Raw genomic sequence first — 23,812 nt, 5'->3', positions numbered from 1 at the left:
CTCATTAACATGTTTATTGGGGTCAACTGCATACACATGTAAAATTTCATTATATGCCACGCCCCCATTGTCGTCATCAAGTGGTTCTTGCTTAATATTTTAAAAACTGTTATGTTGTTCACATGACTTATCAGGAGAAGAAAAATTACCCTTGGCTGCTAAGCCATTTTTCTACTCATTACTAAGACACTTCTCAGAAAACTAAACAATTTTCAGTCGCTCAACTTTGTGTTGCTATGACACACAGTGATGCAGTGAAGTGGTGTGCTGAATGGCATAGTTGGCGCACTTCTTGTCTCTCTGTACATGTTCTTGATTCAGGTGGTTGCTTGACTGTGCCACTCCACCAGACACAAGCAATTAACTTACTGGACACTCGGTTTTGCACTGGACTTTCGTGACACTTTTTTATGTCTCCTGTTGTCTGCAAATGACCACGAAGATTACTGGTTCCTAATATGTTCACCCTTGCAGCTCCTGATTGGTACTTTTCTGCTGATGAGGTTGACAGTCTTACATTCCTGGGATTACAACTTTATAATGAATTCAGTTGGGAGGAGCACACCACAGCACTGCAAAAACGCCTTAATAAATCTCTGTTTGCAATTCTAATGTTAGGAGACATAGGCGAAATAAAAATGAAAAACCTTGCATACTTTGCCTACTTTCATTCCATAATGTCATATGGTACAATATTTTGGGGTCACTCTTCAAGTTCAACAAAAGTTTTCAGACTCCAAAAGTGTGTAATACGTATTATTTGTGGAATAAATTCACGGACGTCCTGTAGAAACCTCTTCAAAGAACTGGGTATACTAACTACTGTCTCTCAGTATATTTAGTCTTTAATGAACTTTGTCCAAAATAATATCTCTTTTTCCAGCAAACAGCTCAGTTCATACATACAATACCAGGAACAAAAATGATCTGCACAAGTACTTAAAAGTACTTACTTTAGTTCAAAAAGGGGTCCACTACTCAGGAACACTCATCTTCAATTATTTGCCAGCAAACATAAAAAATTTAGTTACAAATAAAGATCAGTTTAAAAGGAGCCTGAAAGACTTACTAGTGGCCAACTCCTTCTACTCCATTGCCGAATTTGTTTAATAGAAACAAATGATGTATATATTCATACTATTAGTATTGTTATTTCAGCTTGAAAAAAAAAAATTAAAAACTTGACATGTTCCACATCCACGAGGATCTCCCCAGCACGGATCTATGCAACGAAAAACTAATCTAATCTAATCCCTCTTTGAAAAACATGGCCATAGCATAACACCAACGCCTCCGAATTTTGCTGTTGGCATTACACACGCTGGCAGATGACGTTCACCAGGCATTCGCCATACCCACACCCTGCCATCGGATCGCCACATTGTGTACCGTGATTCGTCACTCCACACAACGTTTTCCCACTGTTCTATCGTCCAATGTTTACGCTCCTTGCACCGAGCGAGGCGTCGTTTGGCATTTACCAACGTGATGTGTGGCTTATCAGCAGCCACTTGACAATGAAATCCAAGTTTTCTCAGCTCTCACCTAACTGTCATAGTAGTCGCAGGGGATCCTGATAGTCTGGATAGATGTCTGCGTATTACACATTACGACCCTCTTCAACTGTCAGCGGTGTCTGTCAGTCAGCAGACGAGGTTGGCCTATATGCTTTTGTGTTGTACATGTCCCTTCACATTTACAATTCACTATCACATCGGAAACAGTGGACCTATGGATGTTTAGGAGTTGGAAATTTCGCGTACAGACGAATGACACAAGTGACACCCAATCACCTGACCATGTTCGAAGTCCGTGAGCTCCGCAGAGCGCCACATTCTGCTCTCTGACGATGAAGAGGCTGTCAGTCACCTTCAGACAGCTGTTTGTAAATACTCCACAACACCGCAAAACTCTTCCAGTTTCCATATGTTGTAACTGCCGTTTACTTAAAAACATCATGTGTGTGTGTGCTGTGGGAACAGCAGAACAATTTACACTGTGCGATGTCCAGCTTTCAGCCAGAGCCAATGAATCGAAGCACGTTAATGTCAGCTTAGAACCTGACATAGACCTTAAAGTTGTGGTGGAGAGAACAAAATGTATTGTGGTGTACAAAGCTGTGTCATACTCTGCTTGGACGTGTGACAGCAGAAGAAAGCTATGTATCAAACAACAACACAGGTACCCTCTCTTGCAACCATTAGTCTATGGCATATCGTCCTCCGACAGTACACGTAATGACACTTTACACTGGTTTGTGCGGGCGACTTCAATCACTGAGCGCATCAATACATATATATTTAATGGGAGTCAGTGGATATGCTTGATGCCAGCATGCAGACAGTATTTGTTCCCGATATATACGTATCAGCAGACAGGGACACAGTAAAACCTAATTGAGTTCTCTATCGGATGACACCAGCGGAGTCTTATAGTTTGTAGTTTATTCTCTACTGGATTGTACAAAATACCGATGATCGAGAAAATGTTTGGGTGACAGACGTGAGTGCACCATGAGGGACACAGAACTTCCTCAGACTGCAGTACCAGTATGTAGTTTGGAGACGCACTGCAATGCAGTAACAAAATCCTTATCCTTCTTGCAATTCTCGTACTGTCTTTTGCAACTGCTACGTCGTGTTGCAGGAGAAAGCTTCATTTGGCGTTGGCCTTACATGTCGCACACTATTGGTGGAGCTACGACAACCTGTTACTCTTTCCATCGAATGATCAAAATGCAGTCCTGTCGCCATAATTCAGTTCACCCTGTTTCTACATGGGTTGCATAAGGTGGTAGATATAGTACTCTCCAACTTCTGTTCAGTTCCGACTCAGATTGGAACGATCACATACACAAAGCTGCAGGAGGGCCAGGCGGAGACAGGAACAGTTACAAGATGGATATGGGTTGCCTAAAACACCACGTTAGAGTTTTATTGTAGCAGACAGGTTCGAAAAAGGTGATTCGTTTCGAAATATGAGAGCGCCACGAATATGATTCGCTAGGGGCTGTAATCATTAGAAGACATCTCCATAGGATCCAACTCAGGTATGTGATTGAATGGAAGGACTTGGTTGCAAATTGCAGACAGTATTTCTGCCACAAAGAGTAACGCTACAAATTTGAAAAGGCAGTGTACATTTCTTATGATCTCAATCTGGCAGTGCCTTTTTTTGATGGGTTCGTAGCATAACACAATATCTACTGTATGCAATCATTCTAAACCAGCCGTTGCCTACAACCTAGTGGATATATTGAGGAACCTGTGACATTGCATTCAGGTAGAATGCCTTACAAATATTGGAGAAATATATAGCGGCGACAATACAGGCTTCCCATGTAAATTGTCCGTTTGACCGCTTCTACACGTTTCCCGTCTTTATTTAGTTGAGAGAACGTCGATTGTGGTGTGTGTTGCGTGCATCTAGATGGCGAAAGACAGGTGGAGGAGATGTTTGCCAGTTCTCTAGGAATCTGATACACTTTAGCTGACTTTATAAAGTAAAAGAATAATACGAAATCTGTTGTATCACTGACATCGGTATTCGTTAAATAAATACGAGTGGAACTGCCATTTGCCTGTATTTTTCGAGTTTTCATGTAAAGATCTTTGCAGCCCAGGTAAGTTTACAGTTACTCAGTGGTTCGCAGCATATTCCACATCGCTGCACCTCGCCAAAGTATTGCGTTTCTGGAAGAATAATTTCCACTCTTTATCTTCGGAATTATACTATGAAAGCGATTTGCAGCATACTGCTACACTGTGTAATCAAAAGTTTCCAGACACCTGGCTGAAAATGACTTACATGTTCGTGGCGCCCTCCATTAGTAATGCTAGAATGGTGTTAGCCCACCCTTAGCCTTGATGACAGCTTCCACTCTCGCATGCATATGTTCAGTCAGGGGCTGGAAAGGTTTCTAAGGGAATGGCAGCCCATTCTTCACAGAGTGCTGCAATGAGGAGGGGTATCGATGTCGGTCAATGAGGCCTGGCACGAAGTCGGCGTTGCAAAGTATCCCAGAGATGTTCTGTAGGATTCAGGTCAGGGCTCTGTCCAGGCCAGTCCATTACAGGGATGTTGTTGTTGTGTAACCACTCTGCCGCAGGCTGTCCATTATGAACCGGTGCTCGATCGTGTTTAAAGGTGTAGTCACCATTCCTGAATTCCTCCTCAATAGTGAGAAGGTGCTTAAAACATCAATGTAGGCCTGTGCTGTGATAATGCCCTCTCCATGAAAAACATGACCACACCATTACACCACCAATGCCAAATTTTACTGTTGGCACTAGACACACTGGCAGATAAACTTCACCGGGCACTCGCCATACCCACGCCCTGCCATCGGATCGCCACATTGTGTACCATGATTCGTCACTCCACACAACGTTTTTTCACTGTTCAGTCGCTCAATACCTACACTCCCTACACCAAGCAAGGTTTCGTTTGGCATTTACCAGTGTGATGTGTGGCTTATGAGCAGCCACTCGGCCATGAAATCCAAGTTTACTCACCTCCCAACTTACTGTCATAGTACTTGCAGTGGATCCTGATGCAGTTGGAATTACTGTGTGCTGGTCTGCATAGATGTGTGCCTATTACACATTTGGACCCTCTTCAACTGTCGGCGGTCTCTGTCAGCCAACAGACAAGGTCGGCCTGTATGCTTTTGTGCTGTATGTGTCCCTTCACGTTTCCACTTCACTATTACGTCGGAAACGGTAAACTTAGGGATGTTTAGGAGTCTCAAAATCTACCGTACAGACATATGAATACTGAGGTCGTTGATATGGAATGGCTGAGAGTTGGTGGCAGCACAGTATACGTAATATGAAAAATGTATGTTTCTGGGGGTGTCCGGATACTTTTGATCACTTGGTGTATATGCTTGATGTCGAGAACTATTGTGTAAATGGTATGACATTCTGGCAAACCATGTGAAAATAAATATGATGTTCTTGTACTTCCAGAGTATGGAGATGGTTGTACAGAGCATGGCAGCAAGCAAACAAGTCGCGGCTGGTAACAGTAAAGTCTTTGTGCCAGGGGAAACAAGACCAGTTCAGAATGTGACTGCTGTCCATATAGGGCGCTCTGATCATGTGTTAGGCCAGTGTGTGTGTGTGTGTGTGTGTGTGTGTGTGTGTGTGTGTGTGTGTGTGTGCGCGCGTGTGCGGGGGCAGTTGACTTGTGTCTGTTGGCTGCAGTAATAGAGTTGCCACTGAAGGTCTCTTAATTTGTGCATCTGCAGAAAAAAATGGTGGGTAGTGCTCCCATGCCTGCAGCTGCAGGAGTTTGGGTGGTAAGCGCAGTAAGAGCCATTACAATGCTCCAGTCACAAGACATCCTTTGTGCGGGGAATAGGAGCCTCTAGAGATTGGTTCAAACAAGACAGGGGAAGATATATACAGAAGTGTTCCATGTCGTCTGAGAATCATGTGATGTCTCTTTTGTTAGAGTGCTCAGACACGTCCAAGCAGACCATCAACCGATGTCAGAATGCTGTCCCTCATTCGCCATTGTGGCTTTAGCAGCAGCTGTAGGACACTGCTTCGAATTCTGTTTGTGTAATTGTTCTGATATTTCCATCTGTCCTTCGAGAAGAGAGGAAAGTAAGGTCCCTGACTCAAGCAGCAGCAACAAATATAAAACTAAGCCCACTCACTGTTTCAGAAAAGTGATTAACACCACAGCAGCTGTAGGACTCAGAAATCTCTCTCTCTCTCTTTCTCTCTCTCTCTCTCTCTCTCTCTCTCTCTCTCTCTCTCTCTCTCTCTCTGGCAGTGCCTCGAATAAAACAGCTAAAACACTTGAAAAGTGGTGAATGTCATGAGTCATATTTAGAGTTACAAAGATATTTATTCCAACTTTCTAATATCATTTTGGCGTATAAACTCAGATATTGCAGCTGATATTGATTTCGTGATCTGTTTCCCACCAAAGCGTGTGAAGCGTCTCAGGGAGGTTTGACAAATGTGTAGCGATCTTTTCAGAGTCTGTGTTATTGTGTGGCGGTATACACTGCAAAAATGACGTAAATTACTGTGCAGCGATCTTTTTGGAAGTGCACTTAGAGATATATTCAAGTGGATTTAGTAACTCCTGAAACAGCTTGTGCTTAAAGGCAAGGTTATTTCCAACAAAAGTGCGGGAACGGTCTCAGGTGTGGTTTCACAAGTGTGTCGCGATCTTTTCAAAGTCTATGTTCATGTGTGGCTGTGTTAGTTCCTGTGACATCTTCAAGTTATCTATCTGACAGTATTCCACAACACCAGATGTAATAACTTCCAAAGCAGTTTATGTTCAATGACAAAGGATATCCGTGCACCAGAGATGGGAAGGAGGAAGGCCATTGGTATTTCCAACACGACAAGAAGTACGTGGCCACTCCTGCAGCTGCCGTGTGGCTGTGTGATATGCTGGTGCATGGCCTCTCGGACCAGGGAGCGGGTGCACAGTTGTGAACGTCTTGCATCTTGCACCTTGCACTTTAGAAGATTGACTAGGAATTTTATCAAACGATCTCTAGTTACAGCACACACATTAACAGCATAAGTTGCGAAGTGTAACTTAACGTCATCCTGCTGAATATTCATTATTTCATAAAGCGTATTCATCTTCACCAAATATCATTGCTATCAAAGCACTCCTCAAACGCATGGTTACAGCCAATATATTCCGTCTTCTACAACACAGACATCTCATCCATTGAAGACAGTAAACAATTGTGTCTGTCTTCCCAGTCCAGCAGCTAGACAAAGACTGCATCTTTCTTCCGCCACTTTTCCCCCAGACCGCCATTTTGGATTATGCCACAGTTGGGTGGGGGGGGGGGGGGGAGCAGTGCCCTCTGGTGATAGTGTTGTGAACTAGGTCAGTTGGACTCTGGACCTCATGGTGAACACACCAGATGGACCTACTGTCTATGACAACTGTAATTGTTTAAATAAACAATACATACTTACGTGCATCCTATCTGGAAGCCCAGAACAGACTGATTCTTTTTCGCATCAATTTCCAGATGGGGACGGGAGGTGGTTAGGTTTGTGGAGGTAGCCCAGTTGACCTATTTTCCTGCCAAAATTTGAACATCTCGCCATGACGTCACTGCAACATTGTCACAACGATGGCGCTTGGATCCGCCATCTTGAATAAATTGAGCAACAGAACAATGTGAGTCCATACCCACTTTGTCCCACTACTAGTGTCCATTTATGTGAGTGGATTGGTGCCACACTATTAATTGGTCCAAGTGGCTGCATGGCAATGACTGTCTCATGTGCTGCAATCACAACACACTCTTGTGGTGTCTTGTTGATTTGGCACTCAAGGATACTTCTGCCCTTCCGTGTAATTGTTGAAGAATAATCTTAATAAAATGAAGTGACCTGTGAGGTGCTTTTCCTGTTTTGCGTTGACTTTAAGTGAACGATATATTGTCAGATGTCAAGTCTTTACTTGTTCCCATGTGATAACAGCTATCTCCTTTTTTTAATTTCCCAGTCGCCATCTTGTTTTCTTTTGATGATGTGCTGCTATGCTGTGCCACATATTTAACTGCTGACTTCGTTTCCGATTGCAGAGTGGCGAGGCCTATAAGGGAGCTTCTATATTTAAATAACTCTCTATGAATTCATAAAACACTGTTTCCATTATTCTTCTATATTCAAATAAGTTATCAACTCACAACAACTCATAATTAACAAAGATCTTCCCACAACATGTTCATACATGATGCTTCACTGCTTCGCCAAGACCATCAATACATATCTAACTTGAGATAGTTTGGCATAGAGTCATTAGTTTTTCTTTAGTGCTGGGCCATTGTCATCAAATTCCATGTTTCCTTGGATTCCACAGCACCCAAAGCAGGACTAGAAAGTGCAATCGACCCCACACTGGCCAGTCCAAGTTATCACTTTCAGCTCTGTGCCCATATTTTTCTTTCTCATATAAATTCCAACAAACCCACACATGGTAGATGCTCTTTACTCTGCTACTAACTAAAGTTAAGTTTTCACACAGGTATTTCTTCGATCTAGTAAAAGAAAAGTGAGACATGTTGCTATACTTTATAGCAACATGTACGTCTATACCTTGTAAGTAGCTGGTTAGCCACAAATAAAAATATCGAAAGTATAATGAACCATCAAATTTAACTGAGAGGAGCATTTTACTCTTAGAATCTGCAACTTACATTAGCAAGGGACTGAAAATTAGAGTCGAGGTTTGCACCAATTGTTTAAGACGATGACACACGAAAGAAGACAGCATCAGCTGAACGTATCCCCTAACATGCTTCCACCAATCATGTTAATAATTCTTTTCAAACTACTACAAAGAAAAATCTTTACCTATGTTAGTCATGTATAGAACACAAAATGCTACCACAGTCACCTTGAGATTCAGAAAAGGGATAAAACGAAAAGATAGAATTAATGAAATTTGCATTTCCACCCAGGACTTCAAACAAAGATTCCGAAAGAAACACTAGCTCACCTGAGTGTTATAACACTGGACGCAGGATTGGCACTCAGCACTTCAAACACCGATCAATCTACCATCTGTATTACTGAACAATGAAGACACAATATGAGAAAATCTTTCATATGCAAAGCCATGCACCAGAATCACTTACCAGTCATGTTGAGACAGCATTTTGACTCTGGAACTTTGACCTACCGTCGTCCTAAAGATAGCTGCAATAAGAAATAGTACACAAGAATCTGGTTTATCTGGTCCTCATTAATCTGGATTTCTGGTTTATCCACATACATTTTTTGTTTCCTTTTACCTTTTTTTTAACGCTAAAATGGAATGTGTACAGTGGGCATGGTACATGTTGTCACGACATGTAGCATAGAGATTACCGTTCTCATACTTTCAGCTACCGTTACTACAGTAAGTGTAGATCTGCCTCCTACAGAGTTAAGGTGATGTACTGGCATTGTTGTTTTGTTCCCATGTTTTGAGTATGCATGAGTGAGATGGCTTCAGAACGAAAGAAAGTGGTTGTTTCGATGGTCAAAAAGTTGGAAGCACTACTCAAAATAGACAAAGGAGAACTGCTGAAAAACATAGCTACAGTCATCACCCATGTCAGATTGGAAGAACTGGAGACCATCTAACGTGCATGCAGAAAGTGGCTGCTGTGCAAAGTAACTGAAGAAGTTGGCGTGATATCTGTACTGAAAGCAAGTGAGGTGGTGCAGTGGTTAGGACAGTGGACTCGCATTCAAGAGGACGATGGTTGAAACCCGCTTCGCGCCGTCCTGATTTAGGTTTTCCGTGATTTTCCTAAATCGCTTCAGACAAATTCCATTATGGTTCCTTTGAAGGGCATAGTTGATTTCATCCCCCAACCTTTCCTAATCTGATGGTACCGACGACCTCGCTGTTTTGTCCCCTCCCCCAAGATCAACCAACCAGTGAGACTGTACTGAAATCGCCAAGTGGCAAAGATACGATTTTTATGGTACAGCGTAATGACCAGTGACGAAATTTGTATTGGTGCTTCATGTACTATTGAGAACGGCAGTGATGGTGAAGTGGACAAAGAAAGTGGCGTTTCACGGGAAGAGAGAATGCTGGAAAAAGCTAATGGTTTACGCAGAATGTCAGCAGGAAATAACTCCAGCCGAACTGATGTTAATGAGATGTCTGTGCTATTATGCTGATCTTAAATGCCACACAAGTTTGAACAAAGAAATCCTACAACTACGACAAATGAGCCTGGGTAGACTGCAGTAACTATAGAGGCTAGTTGTTTCTTTTTAGATCCGAAATAACAGATTTGTATATTGTAGTATGTATTAGAGTTTTTGCATGTAGCTGAATATTTCCGGTTTTTCGTTAATCCACCTTTCATGAAGTCCCATCTGTGCCAGATATACGAGTGTCTTGTGTACTTGCACACATAGCAGATAGTAAATACTACACAGCACGTTAATTTCGTGGAATTAATACAGTATAACAACATGTCATTATTAAAGTGCTGTTGCAGACATTCAAAGAACTGCCCGAAAGGCGTTAGTACTTATACTACTAAGGAAAACATTTTTACTGCAGTGTTCATATATGTGATCCACCTACAAGACACTTCAGTAACGACTTGTAGCTACAAACAGACCAACACCAAGGCTGGCACACCTTTCCACTAGACATATGATTCTATCCTTATGCTCTCTGCAAAAACGCTGCCATAGTGGGGCGCTCTCCTGCTGATGGCGCTACCCCAGCCGCTGTCCGCTGGTGTCTTCGCCGGTGGCTTATTTTACGCAAAGCACGGAAGGTTCCAAATGATTGGAAAAGAGCACAGGTAGTCCCAGTCTTCAAGAAGGGTCGCCGAGCAGATGCGCAAAACTATAGACCTAGATCTCTGACGTCGATCTGTTGTAGAATTTTAGAACATGTTTTTGGAAACTCAGAATCTACTCTGTAGGAATCAGCATGGATTCCGGAAACAGAGATCGTGTTGGACCCAACTCACTTTATTTGTTCTTGAGACCCAGAAAATATTAGATACAGGCTCCCAGGTAGATGCCATTTTCATTGACTTCCGGAAGGCATTCGATGCAGTTCCACACTGTCGCCTGATAAACAAAGTAAGAGCCTATGGAATATCAGACCAGCTGTGTGGCTGGATTGAAGAGTTTTTAGCAAACAGAACACAGCATGTTGTTATCAATGGAAAGAAGTCTACAGACGTTAAAGTAACCTCTGGCGTGCCACAGGGGAGTGTTATGGGACCATTGCTTTTCACAATATATATAAATGACCTAGTAGATGGTGTCGGAAGTTCCATGCGGCTTTTCGCGGATGATGCTGTAGTATACAGAGAAGTTCCAGCATTAGAAAATTGTAGCGAAATGCAGGAAGGTCTGCAGCGGATAGGCACTTGGTGCAGGGAGTGGCAACTGACCCTTAACATAGACAAATGTAATGTATTGCGAATACATAGAAAGAAGGATCCTTTATTGTATGATTATATGATAGTGGAACCAACACTGGTAGCAGTTACTTCTGTAAAATATCTGGGAGTATGTGTGGGGAACGATTTGAAGTGGAATGATCATATAAAAGTAATTGTTGGTAAGGCGGGTACCAGCTCGAGATTCATTGGGAGAGTCCTTAGAAAATGTAGTCCATCAACAAAGGAGGTGGCTTAAAAAACACTCGTTCGACCTATACTTGAGTATTGCTCATCAGTGTGGGATCCGTACCAGATCGGGTTGACGGAGGAGATAGAGAAGATCCAAAGAAGAGCGGCGCGTTTCGTCACACGATTATTTGGTTACGTAGATGTTTAGCAAACTCAATTGGCAGACTCTGCAAGAGAGGCGCTCTGCATCGCGGTGTAGCTTGCTCACCACCTTTCGAGAGGGTGTGTTTCTGGTTAAGGTCTCGAATATATAGCTTCCCCCTACTTATACCTCCCGTGGAGATCACGAATGTAAAATTAGAGAGATTCGAGTGCACACGGAGGCTTTCAGACAGTCGTTCTTCCCGCGAACCATACGTGACTGGAACAGGAAAGGGAGGTAATGACAGTGGCACGTAAAGTGCCCACCGCCACACACCGTTGGGTGGCTTGCGGAGTAGAAATGTAGATGTAGAAGCACGCATCCTACCACTCAGACTCAGATCGCGCCAAATGTCCTCGCAAAGTTTGCTCACTGAGCTCCAGGTGCTGCCCCCTTCTTCGCTCGAGTTCGCATAGGCACCCGCAAGTTCCTCGTGTCGGCTTGTAACCCCCGTGACTCAGTACTCGTTAAAGCCTGTGTTGTGGTAAGTGAGCGGGATTCACCTTATGAGAAAGGATTTTCGCATAGATATCGGCCGTGTGTGCCTGAATGGTGGCAAATCAGACTTGCATCCACTCTGTAATAACAATGATCCGTCAAGTAAGTTCTAAATGTAGTTACACGTCAGTATGGATCAAAAGCAACACTGAAGATGCTACCAATTTGATAATAATACGGTCGCTAGCCTAATTAGGCATTAACTGAGTTTCTTTCCTGTAAAAGTTGGTGTATATTCATGCAAAACAACACGTAGTAACACTGTATAATATAGTAAAATTTTAGAACCAGAAAATCTATTGAACTGATAGTTTCACGTTATGTACTGATATGGAAAACCATGAATATATAACACTACACTATGATGTTTACTACAAAACTTTATACTGTCTATTAATCTGATTAAAGTCGGGCATAGGTTACCCTAGATATTGTACTTTCATGCCACACACAAAATGTCAATTTTGATCAAGATAAAACACTGATAAATTTTGACTTTTTATTGACTTTAACTTTTGCTGGTTAAACCAATTTAGAACACATCAGAATTCAAATGAATTGGGGGGGGGGGGGGGGGTGCTGAAACTGCTATGATTGCGGTATTTAAAAAAATGATTATTAAATTTACTATTCTTTCAAGATTTCCAGTATATAAGTTACTACGCTATTCATCTTATTTACTGCCCATTTAAATGCCTTTAAATCTGTCTCGAAATAATAAACTTCATTACTATATCAATACTAAAGTTATCTTTCTACTTTGTTAGACCTTCGCTATTCATTTACTGGTTCATTAACAAAACATTTCTTTAAACACCATTCTAATATATCTAGTTCTGCAAATAACTATTATTAACACAATTTTTAATTTTCATTTCGGGACACTCGGATTGCAAAACATTTGGAAAGGATCCTGTCTAGGTTAGTTGTGAGGATAATTAAATGATGGAAAAGTTCTAGTAAAATTTAGATTATTATTGCACCAAACAAACACAGTTCACTCTCTGATCCATACGAATACAGTGCTAAAAGTTTCAACGTGCTAGTATCGATGCGGTGGTTGGCGGGCGGCTAGATGGCGAGGCACAGAGCACACACACAACAGCTATGGCTCTTGACGTATCGGCACTTCAATTCTTCTTAGCGTCGCAATACTTCTCCATTTAGTGCCTATGGAATTTTGCCATGCTGTGTGGGATTTGGAATGGCATACCCAAGGCTCAGTGAAACTACGCCTTCCAGGAGAGCCTCCTCGCTCCGGAAGGTGTTGCTCAGACCCGTGCCAGACTCCGGCTACTGCTGAGCCCGTTGTGCCGTGCAGTGGCCGCGTGCATTTTCCCGCGCTCGCCTGCCATCCACCTTTTACCGCTCCCTGACAGACCGGGTATGCACCCGAGGTTTTATATTCTACATACACTAACACATTGCCTACGTATTGACCAGATGCAAAGTTACAATTTTAAACATCTTACAACAGTTCCAACATTTGTTACATTTCAGTTCTATTACAATATTACTTGACATTTGACAGAAACATTAATATTCACATTGAAACTTATTTACAGTGTTCTTAACATAATGGCATTAAACAAAAGTAAATGAAATCCGAACATCAATTACGCAAGTTTATCGTAAAATCAGATGAAAAGAATTACTTATGTACAATAGTACAGAGTCATTGTTGTTACAGGCTGTCTTTGCGCGTGTGGCCTTGACTGACTTCCGAAACTGGTTTCAGCCAGCTGTTTCTGCGCTCACTTTCTGTTGTGTCACGAGCCACCACTGCCCGAAAAAAAAAAATCATTTTTTCGCGCGCCTCCTCGCTGCGCCGAGGACGTTACACATAAACGTCATGCACTGCACTGATTTTTATATTTCACGTTCTCCAAACACTAAGTAAATATTCTTTGTCTAATCGCTGCTTACGCTGTCCATAGTCACTGTTTAAGTCACTGTCCAGTTAATTCTTTTTTCCTACCTCACTGTTCATGTTCAACTCCTTTATTCACTGTTAAAGTCACAGTTCGTCACCTTCGTATTCTCGCATGCACTAAATCTTAGTGCGCATTCTGTTACAACGACTGCTGTGTGCAGACACTGTTACTCCACTTAGCAGGATACTCTTCAGCTACATCCCCACAAGGGATGCCATGTACAACACCCTCAGTGGCATTGTAACGAGAAGGAAGTGCTTCTCTGGGCAGTATCACTAACCTGGTGTCTTGCTGCTTCGGTAAGTCCCTCGTCGCACAGTAGTAGCGCTCTGTCACCAGGTTCCATGTAGGTGGTGATCCGGTTGAAGTGGAGTGTATAGGGATGCCAGTTGTTAATTTCAACATTTGACTATACTTGTTTTAATACAGAAATTGCTTTGTCACACACGTCACAGAATCAGAATTTGCAATATGGTAGCTCAGGGCTACGTCGTTATATTTGACCCTTTACCACATTAACACAGTTTTCTAACTTTAAATAATGATATACACTGCACACGACACGTGGCGTTCTGATAACTAATAACTTCACGTTATATCTTGTTTAACAGCTGAGATATGCACTCGCGACCATTCTTTTAGAGCCGCCCCGGTTACTCGACCATGCGTTTTTAGTGGCTCCTTGCGACTAACTCGCCCTGTCTTCCCGAAGGACAAGAGAGACCCTCCCTTTCTCCCTCAACCAATAAGGACACTTCTCTTGTTTCCTACACACACACACACACACACACACACACACACACACACACACACACACACACACACACAGTTATGTTTACGGGGTGAGTCACCTAATGTTACCGCTGGATATATTTCGTAAACCACATCAAATACTGACGAATCGATTCCACAGACCGAACTTGAGGAGAGGGGCTAGTGTAATTGGTTAATACAAACCATACAAAAATGCACGGAAGTATGTTTTTTAACACAAACCTACGTTTTTTTAAATGGAACACCGTTAGTTTTGTTAGCACATCTGAACATATAAACAAATACGTAATCAGTGCCGTTTGTTGCATTGTAAAATATTAATTACATCCGGAGATATTGTAACCTAAAGTAGACGCTTGAGTACCACTCCTCTGCTGTTCGGTCCGTGTGTATCAGAGAGCACTGAATTACGTAGGGATCCAAAGGGAACGGTGATGGACCTTAGGTACAGGAGAGACTGGAACAACACATTACATCTTCATGCTAACACCTTTTTATTTGTCTTTTTCACTGATACACATGTACATTACCATGAGGGGTGAGGTATATGTACACACGTGGTTTCCGTTTTCAATTATGGAGTGGAATAGAGTGTGTCCCGACATGTCAGGCCAATAGATGTTCAATGTGGTGGCCATCATTTGCTGCACACAATTGCAATCTCTAGCGTAATGAATGTCGTACACGCCGCAGTACATCTGGTGTAATGTCGCCGCAGGCTGCCACAATACGTTGTTTCATATCCTCTGGGCACACCACGGTACACATTCTCCTTTAACGTACCACACACAAAGACGTCCAGAGGTGTAAGATCAGGAGAACGGGCTGGCCAATTTATGCGTCCTCCACGTCCTATGAAACGCCTGTCGAATGTGTACCTCACCCCTCATGGTAATATATATGTGCGTCAGTGAAAAAGATCAATAAAAAGATGTTAGCATGTAGATGTAATGTGCTGTTCCAGTCTCTTCTGTACCTAAGGTCCATCACCGTTCCCTTTGGATCCTTACATAAATCGGTGCTCTCCGATACATACGACTTAACATCGGAGGAGTGGTACTCAAGTGTCAACTTTAGGTTTCAATATCTCCGGATGTAATTAACATTTTACAATGCAACAAACGGCATTGATTACGTATTTGTTTATATGTTCAGATGTGCTAACAAAACTAACGGGGTTCCATTTTTTAAAAAAACGTAGGTTTGTGTTAAAAAAACATACTTCCATGCATTTTTGTCTCGGAACACTGTCTCAGATTGTAAGATCCTACTCCCGAATAGTCTGATCTTGGCCGTACTAAGGTTGCACAACATTGCCTCCTATGATTTCATCTCTGATGCTCCTTGCTGAGACTTGATTGCCAAATGTATGTGTAGCCTGGCAGCTACTGAGCCCTCCCGATCGCATAAATGTGCGTAACACTTGGCTTAAAGACGTGAAGGGAAGGCACATATGCATTACATCATGGCTTAGGAGACGAGAACTCTATCAACCAGGACTGAGATGGAAACCATGGATAGGGCAGGAGTTAATGCCATTTGCTGATCAAAGAATGCAAACTGGTGTTCTGCAGCACTGTACAACATATCTTCCACTGGAGCACAACAAGAACTACAGTATGAATCTCCCTTGATGCGAATATTCGCTCTAGCTGGGACCAGAAGCCACAACTGAAAAAGATTACCACCCTCACCTGATGAAGAGGGAATTGAATCTTTCCAGACATAATCAAAAGAGAGAGATCACAACCCACTATTATAGGACCATGATGACTTCGTGACTGTGTGATATAAACAACGCAAGAAAGCACAAGCACTGGATGATCAAAATTCACTTAATGCTTGAGCGGATGTGCCTATGTATAAAGTGCGCCAACCATAAATAAAATTGTTTTGCAGTGTTCCATTGTTGCTTCACAGTTGTGAGCCCATACCAATTCCTTCATTATAGCTTCACCTAACTCATTGATAAATTGTGTTCTCATACGTCCAAGTGAGCAGCAGTAATATAAAATAATCAATGAGCTAGGTAAGAAGAAATTTACGATCCATGCAAGTAAAGACCGACATTACGAGCTAGCAGCACAATCCCACGGTGAGGCAGCTATCTACGAGATAATTAGTGCTGACGCATCTGCATTGTCTAATATTTAGAGTGGATCATCTCTGTGTCATAACACCTGTGCATGGCATCAGTGATATAACGAAAGTTCAATTGATTGTTGTTTAAAACTATACGGTACTTTAGCTCATATTATGTAAGTTTATTTTATCGTTCTTTAATTAAACCAAGGTTAAACTGTGAATTTGCTCATACACGTTTAAATTGATAACAAAAACAGCAATTCTTCACAAGTGTACAAAGGACGCTCGCGTAAAGAAAAATGGCGTACCCGTTCGAGGTGCGCCGTGGAAGCAGACATGCAACTTTATAATCGATACTCTCATATTGCTCCAAGGGAAGAGGCGCCAAACAGGCACTCTACACATGACGATCAACAACCCAGCAAGGGCAGTCACAACAACGATGCCACCAGTACACGATTCCACCTGTTCCACCAGTGACAATTTATCACACACCGAACTAACTAGAAGTGAACAAAGCTCTGAAGGCACATCTGGACGGTGGACTCAAGGCAATGTACCAAAAACCTCGCATCAAACATCATTTTGAGACCTTCGCTGCTCAACATAAAACGCTTAAGTTTTTTGCGCTCAACAAAATTCCATTCTTTATATGCCAGTCACCCGAAAATCAAGAACTGAAGATTGTTAAGCAGGTTATCTCCCAATCAGCTTACTGGGTGAAGCTTATGAAATTCAAAGACAGCGACAAAGAACACGATCTTAGTTTCTTACTGTAGACCAGGGTTCGAGTGGAACCACAGCAGAGATGGCCCAATATAGCGTACACTCTGCCGGAACTATGAACATACCACACACTACTGCTGTCTACCGGTGCAGTGCGTCCATTGTGGCGGTTGCCACACCTCAGCAGACTGCAAACTTCCCAAAACAGAGACAGCTACGTGCACCAGTTGTGGTGAGAATTACCTCGGTTTGTATAAAGAATGTATAAAGTACCAAGAACTCCTCAAGAAATACTGACTAAAACCAAACAACCAACCACCTCAGTGCAGGACTGGTTGTCGCAAGAATGTATGAGACCCACTGGGCCAGGCATCACCAAAACCATGAGTGCAGGCTCTGCCTCCACAGGGTCACCATGAAGAGCAGGAAAGACAGAGACCAATGTACACAGTGATAGCTGCAATCCTATACAGATGCGGCGTCCCCACCTTCTCAGTACAGCACCCGAAAGCTTGTGAAACACACTGCATGGTCACTAGCAGTGGATGTCATGTACATCACAAAATTGCTGATCAACTTGCAACAAAAACTAATCACCATCCTCATGCTCATAGAGGACTTGATTAAAGGCTTTGTATCGCCTTAAATGTAGGCAAATCACCACACCACTCACACGCAGGTATGCATTTGGAATGCAAATCGCATAAAGGCAAAGAAGATGGAACTGACATATAACACACCATAGGCTCGAAGTTGCTTTCATCTCAGACACACATCTCCAGGAGTTGGTGTACTTCAGAGCTTGCAACATGCACATTTACTATGTGGATAGGACAGGACAAAACAGGAGTGGGACAGCCATCCTCATCCACTGAGAAATCAGGTGTCTCTAAGAAAAATTGCTACAGCTTTAGAAAATCGAAGCCATGGCAGTTATCATCACAGCAGAGGTCGGAAACTTAGCATGCATAGTAGTGTCCATTAACCCTCATAAACCTCTACTCTCTGATGACATGCACCATCTCCTGGATGACTGACAAAGTCCTCATGGGTGGTGTCTCCACGGTAAACACATGGGTTGGAACTATCAGAGGACAACGACTTTTAGAATTGGGAGATGTCTTGGGGATAAATGTGATTGTCTCACAGGAATCCACAGGGATTCTGCCTTTCATACACAAACGTCCAGTGTTTTAGATGTCGCTGTTGTGAAGAACATCAATGCCAATATCCAATTATGGACAATAAATGACCCCTCATCAGTCCTAAACCAGTGATTGGAGTTCTGGAGTGAACATCTTTACATCCTACCTCCAGATTCATGAGGACTGTCGACTTGCACCAGTACCAGCTCTTTGACCAACATCAGGCCGAATATGGTGTTTGCCCCAGGGCAGCCATTGACAATGCTGTACTGCCAAAATAAAGATGGCAAGATCCAAATCCACGACATAACTGTTCTAGCTGGATATTAACTTAGACAACTTCCCACTCAGACCTAAAGATATCTAGGCACAATGGGACCAAGCCCGACATAACCAGACCAGGTTCCAAAATCTGATGGACAGAGAGTACTTTACAGATTTAACAGAGATATCCACAGATATGACTGAATAGCGACAAGAGGTCTGGGAGTAAGAAATGTTGCACTTCTTACTTTGCACACAGGAGGAATGGCAGATTGTCAGAAATTTATGACAACAGTCGCTACCAAAACGAGCCACACAAAGCTCTCAAGAGCAGTTGTTCGATGCCTTGGCGCAAGCAGAGCTTTATCAGAAACATGTCAAGGCCAAATGAAAACGCCCCCACTACCACTAGTCAACAGTGAACAGTTCCTCCGCTTTGAAGACCGCGCCCTGGCAGCATAGCCAGCCACTCCCACTCGAACACTGCCGTTGCTACACACATCAGCCGAAGTGAAGTGGATTATTAGATGGGCAATCAATAGCTCCCCAGGAATGAACTATATCACCAGTGAGGACCTCAGTCACCTTCCTCAAAAACCGATAGTCCTGGTTATGAGGATCATCTGCGGCTTCCTTTAGGAAATATATTTCCCACGAGCCTGGAAAGCGGCATGCGTTACACTGATTACAAAGCTGGTAAAACACGTGTTGCAGCCCAATAATTATCATCCCATTAGTCTTCTGCCGAATTTGGGGAAAATTTTCAAAGAATTCTACTCAGGAGAATTAATGCCAACTTGACTCAAAATGAGGTTATCTGCTCGGGTCCAATAACAGCAGATACCACCTGTGGTATACTAGATATACTGATAGTAGTTTCGATGTCGTCTGTTAACAGATAGCGTTGTGCCATAGCTACCAGAACGCCATCTGTATCTACCCTCTAATACGGAATACTCTCTGCCTGAAGACTTTGTGTGGCGCAGAATGGTCGTACAGTAAGGCCAGTAGTGTCAGAGTGTACAGTTGCCACAGCACAGGTAAGCGGACATGTGAGCCCACACATGTCAACGCGAGTTGTTGTGGACCAGTTATTATCAGACTATGGGGACACACAAAGGATCACCTGGGAGAGAGAAGGGCACACTGTGGTCTTCAGCAATGAGAGCAGGCACTGCCAGCATGCACGTAAGTGATGGTCGTGTGCAAGTACGACATAGACCAGATGAGTGCTGTCACATAGAGTGCATTTTTCCAGTAGGCACTGGCCCCATCAGAGGCGTTATGCTCTGGAATGTGATAAAATACAACTCTCATTCACCTTTGGTGTTTCTGGAGGAGACGCTAACCAGAAGTCAGAATGGTCAGAACGTTGTTAGACCCATTCTTTTGCTGTTCTTGCTACATGAAGGTGATGTGCTGCTCCAGCAGAATAATTCTCGCCCATATAATGCCCGTGAAATTCAACATTCTCTGCGAGATGTGCAGCAACTTCCCTAGCAAGCGCAATCTCTAGATTTGTCTCCAGTTGAGCACGCAGAATATAATGGGACGAGAAGTGGCTCGTGTGATTTTTCAACCAACAACTCTTACAGAACTACCTGAACTGGTGGAACCGGCGTGGCATAACATATCCCCAGACAGTATTCTCCATCTGTATGATTGACTGGATGCCAGAGTCAGTGGCTGCATTGCCGCCCATGGGATCCCACCGTGTACTACTATGAGTGTTTCAGCATGGGTCGATATCTGGTTCTCCAGAACCACTTGTGCTATTCATCTGTAAATGTAATCATTTCATGTACTCCATATGCACTGTTGCAGTAACAAATTCAGAGTAAATTAGAAACATCTATAAGAGTGGACTATTTTTTTCTGGCAGTGAAGACCGAAAAATATTTTTTCACGAAAGTCTGTTCATTTAGAAGGGCTGAAGGGTTATTCTTGTAGTAAGTAGCTATTTCAAGCCCTTCCATTGTTCGACAACAATCCCAAGGAAGCAGTGTGCAAAATCATAATGCCTTGCGTGGTATTTGTAAACGGTCTTGCTCCAGTTGTAATACAAGTTCGTGTCATGTCAACAAAGCTAAGTGCTGTTGGACTTGTCTGGTACTTGGTTGGGTGACCACTTCAGTCTGCCGAGCACTGCTGGCAAGCAGGGTGCACTCGGCCCCTTTGAGACCAATTGAGGTTCTACTTAATTGAAAAGTAGCAACTTCGGTCATGAAAGCTGACGATGACTGAGTGATGTGATGACAACGTGCCCCTCCATATCCACGCCCAGTGACGCCTTCAGCTGAAGACGTCACGGAGGTTGGTCGGTACAGTTGGACCTTCCGAGGTTTGTTCAGACGGAGTTAGTTATGCATGATATTGTCTTCTGAATGATTATTATATATGAGATGTCCAAAAATTGACGTGTTATGTGAGGCACATGAAACGTGCTCTTTGAAACGTGTTACAAAGTTGCTCCCAGTCTGTCCAATTGATTCATCTTTTCACAATCATTACAAGTCAATTTATAAACCCCCTTTGCCAGAGTAAAACAGTTAAGCGTCTCTAATGCAATACATCAGCCCATTGCAAAGCATATTTGGGATTGAATAGGCAATGGATATGCCAGTGTTTCTGAATAGTCTATTAATTCTGATAAATAAATCGTGTTAGAGAAGAATCATTTGAGAGCAAGTGAAGGTTTTTTTAGATCGTGTTTTTTGGCAAAGGCCATCAACAATTCCCACATCATAATCATTTGCAGTCGCAGTTTGCTTTAAAACCCCAGATTAGTCTTGTTTTTGGCCCAGTGTTAGGGGTATTTTGACGATTCTATTAAGCATAAAGCACTGTCCCATTACTTAATAGAATGATCAAATTACCCCCAACGCCGGAGATGATTCACGTAACAGGCCAGTTTTTGGGTAATACCTTATAAATAATAACCATTCAGGTGATGATATGCATGACCTTAAGATTTCGCACACTGCTCATAAGGAATTGTTGTTGAACACTACGGAAGAACTGAAAATATCTGTTTATAAGAACAGTCCTTCAGCTCTTCTAATTAAACATTTAAGACTTCCTGGAAGAAACGTTTTTGGATCTGTTTAGAGGTCTTGTTTTAGCTGCTTCTTTGTTTCACCCTTTTTTCACATCACTTTTTTCTCTATTGACTGCATGAATTTCCCTCGTTTTTACTTATGAATATGATGCGGTAGCGAATTTCGCAAAAATTGCTAATTTTAATTTTCTCGTTACTGTGAGGTAATATTTTTATTTCACGTACAGTTTAATCTTAATTTTTGAATGTTGTTACAACGCTGAATTTTTACCAGAGTTCAGATTCTCAATTAGCTTATGAAAACTGTGTGTGTTAGTATTTCTGTTTCGAACTATTTGAAATATTTTATACCTACTGCTACCGCCTTCTAATTATTCTGTGATTTATAGAGACCCTCATGCTTCAGTTACCCGTTTTTTATTAGTGGTTTTATTGATATTTATGAATTACGGTATTGCAGTTTTAGGCATTACTTTCAGTGCTACTTATTTTCACACTGCAATTTCATTAATATTCTGATCGACCTACTGTTTTCGTTTATGGACATCTAACGAACATTTCGGTGTTGTTGACAACAGATCAACACATCGGCGCCAGTTCAGGCTGCGGTACCTTATTTTTTCACCTTTGCTGGCATATGTCGATAACCACAAGCCACCGTCTTGGCAATGACGTCTTCTGGGGCGTATCGGCTTCGGCACATCCATAACCACCAGCAATCATCTTGATTACGACATCTCTGTGGAAACAGCGTCCCTGAAACTATAAGACGAAGCACCAGGCGCCGGTCGATTACCATATAACCTACCACATAGGCCTTCGTATTTAAAATCTTTTCATCTTACAGTATAATCATTAACGAATTGATCCAATTATTTGAAAAGCTATTGCTTATATAATGTTAAAAAACGACTTTCATCTCTTCTTTATTTTATCCGTTCTTTTGACTATATTTTCGTGTAAGTCATCGCTCATTGGCTGAGGACGATATTATACTGCACAAGCGCACTCTCCCCTGTATTTAATCTATGACAGATTAGGTATCAGCAACATTAAACGACAGTACCATCACGCAAGTGTTCTGTGTCCCGCCGCCTTAACCCATACGGGTAAAGCCTATGTTAATTTAACTTCTGTTATTTCTTTTGTTGCACTCTATGTTGTTTTAGCTTTCCTATTTTGGCACTATTTTATATCTTCTAGTGCTGTAATTCCATAGATGACTAGCATAAAGGCCGAAATTGGTCGTCATTTTTAAACAAATGCGGATTTGCGATATTGGCTATTTCATTAAATGATAAAATAAATAGTTTATGCGTGGCAACTTATGGACAGCATGAATGCTTTTCTGTGAATTTAGTTGAAGCCTTTTATGTTATTATTATTACTAAAATACTATTTCTGTCTTTAAAGAAAAAAATTATTATAGAGGGGAGACTTCTATACATTGCTTTCTTATGTCTTTTGCAGTGTCACAAAGAGAGCATGGTTTCACTAGCTCTTGGATTTCATGTATGCAGTAATCGTTTAGGGAGAGTTTCAGATCCAGAAAAGCCTTTTGAATTTTGACTTTTGGATACTGAAGCCGATCACTTCCTGCTCTGAATGGTAGGCATCCAATCAATAAGAACAGACTGGTTAGGATCATTATCAGTAACAATTACTGACAGTCTAAGCATGTAACGTGCAAACCATGTTGCACAACTGACATCATACGGCAGTGCCATGTCCAAGAGAACAACGTCAGACTTTCCTACTGAATAATATTGAACCTACTTGCTTTTGATGTTCAGTATCATATAATGCTCAACAAAGAATTTTAATAACAGGTGAAATATTAAGCCCACAAGCCAACGTGTAATGAAGAATGCCACAGTACACCAAGCTGCCTGAAACTACAGCATAATGCAAGTGGGAAATGTTGAGGCTGTGGGAGTGATGGTCTGGATACCATGATGGATGATGTGGCTCCAACCCTCGTGGGATTGATTGAACGCATGTCATGCCTCTCCTTATTGCTTCCTT

General features: G+C 42.2%; 1 protein-coding gene across 8 annotated transcripts in view; it reads left to right on the top strand.

Annotated features, from left to right (window-relative positions):
- The window catches only part of LOC126295198 (uncharacterized), a 289,435-nt gene that overhangs the window by 146,283 nt on the left and 119,340 nt on the right, over positions 1-23,812 (top strand). The window lies entirely within an intron of this gene.

Source organism: Schistocerca gregaria, chromosome 11, assembly GCF_023897955.1.
Source record: "Schistocerca gregaria isolate iqSchGreg1 chromosome 11, iqSchGreg1.2, whole genome shotgun sequence".
Taxonomy (NCBI): domain Eukaryota; kingdom Metazoa; phylum Arthropoda; class Insecta; order Orthoptera; family Acrididae; genus Schistocerca; species Schistocerca gregaria.
The sequence above is the reverse complement of the archived record's forward strand: the minus strand, read 5'-3'. Positions and strand labels throughout refer to the sequence as shown.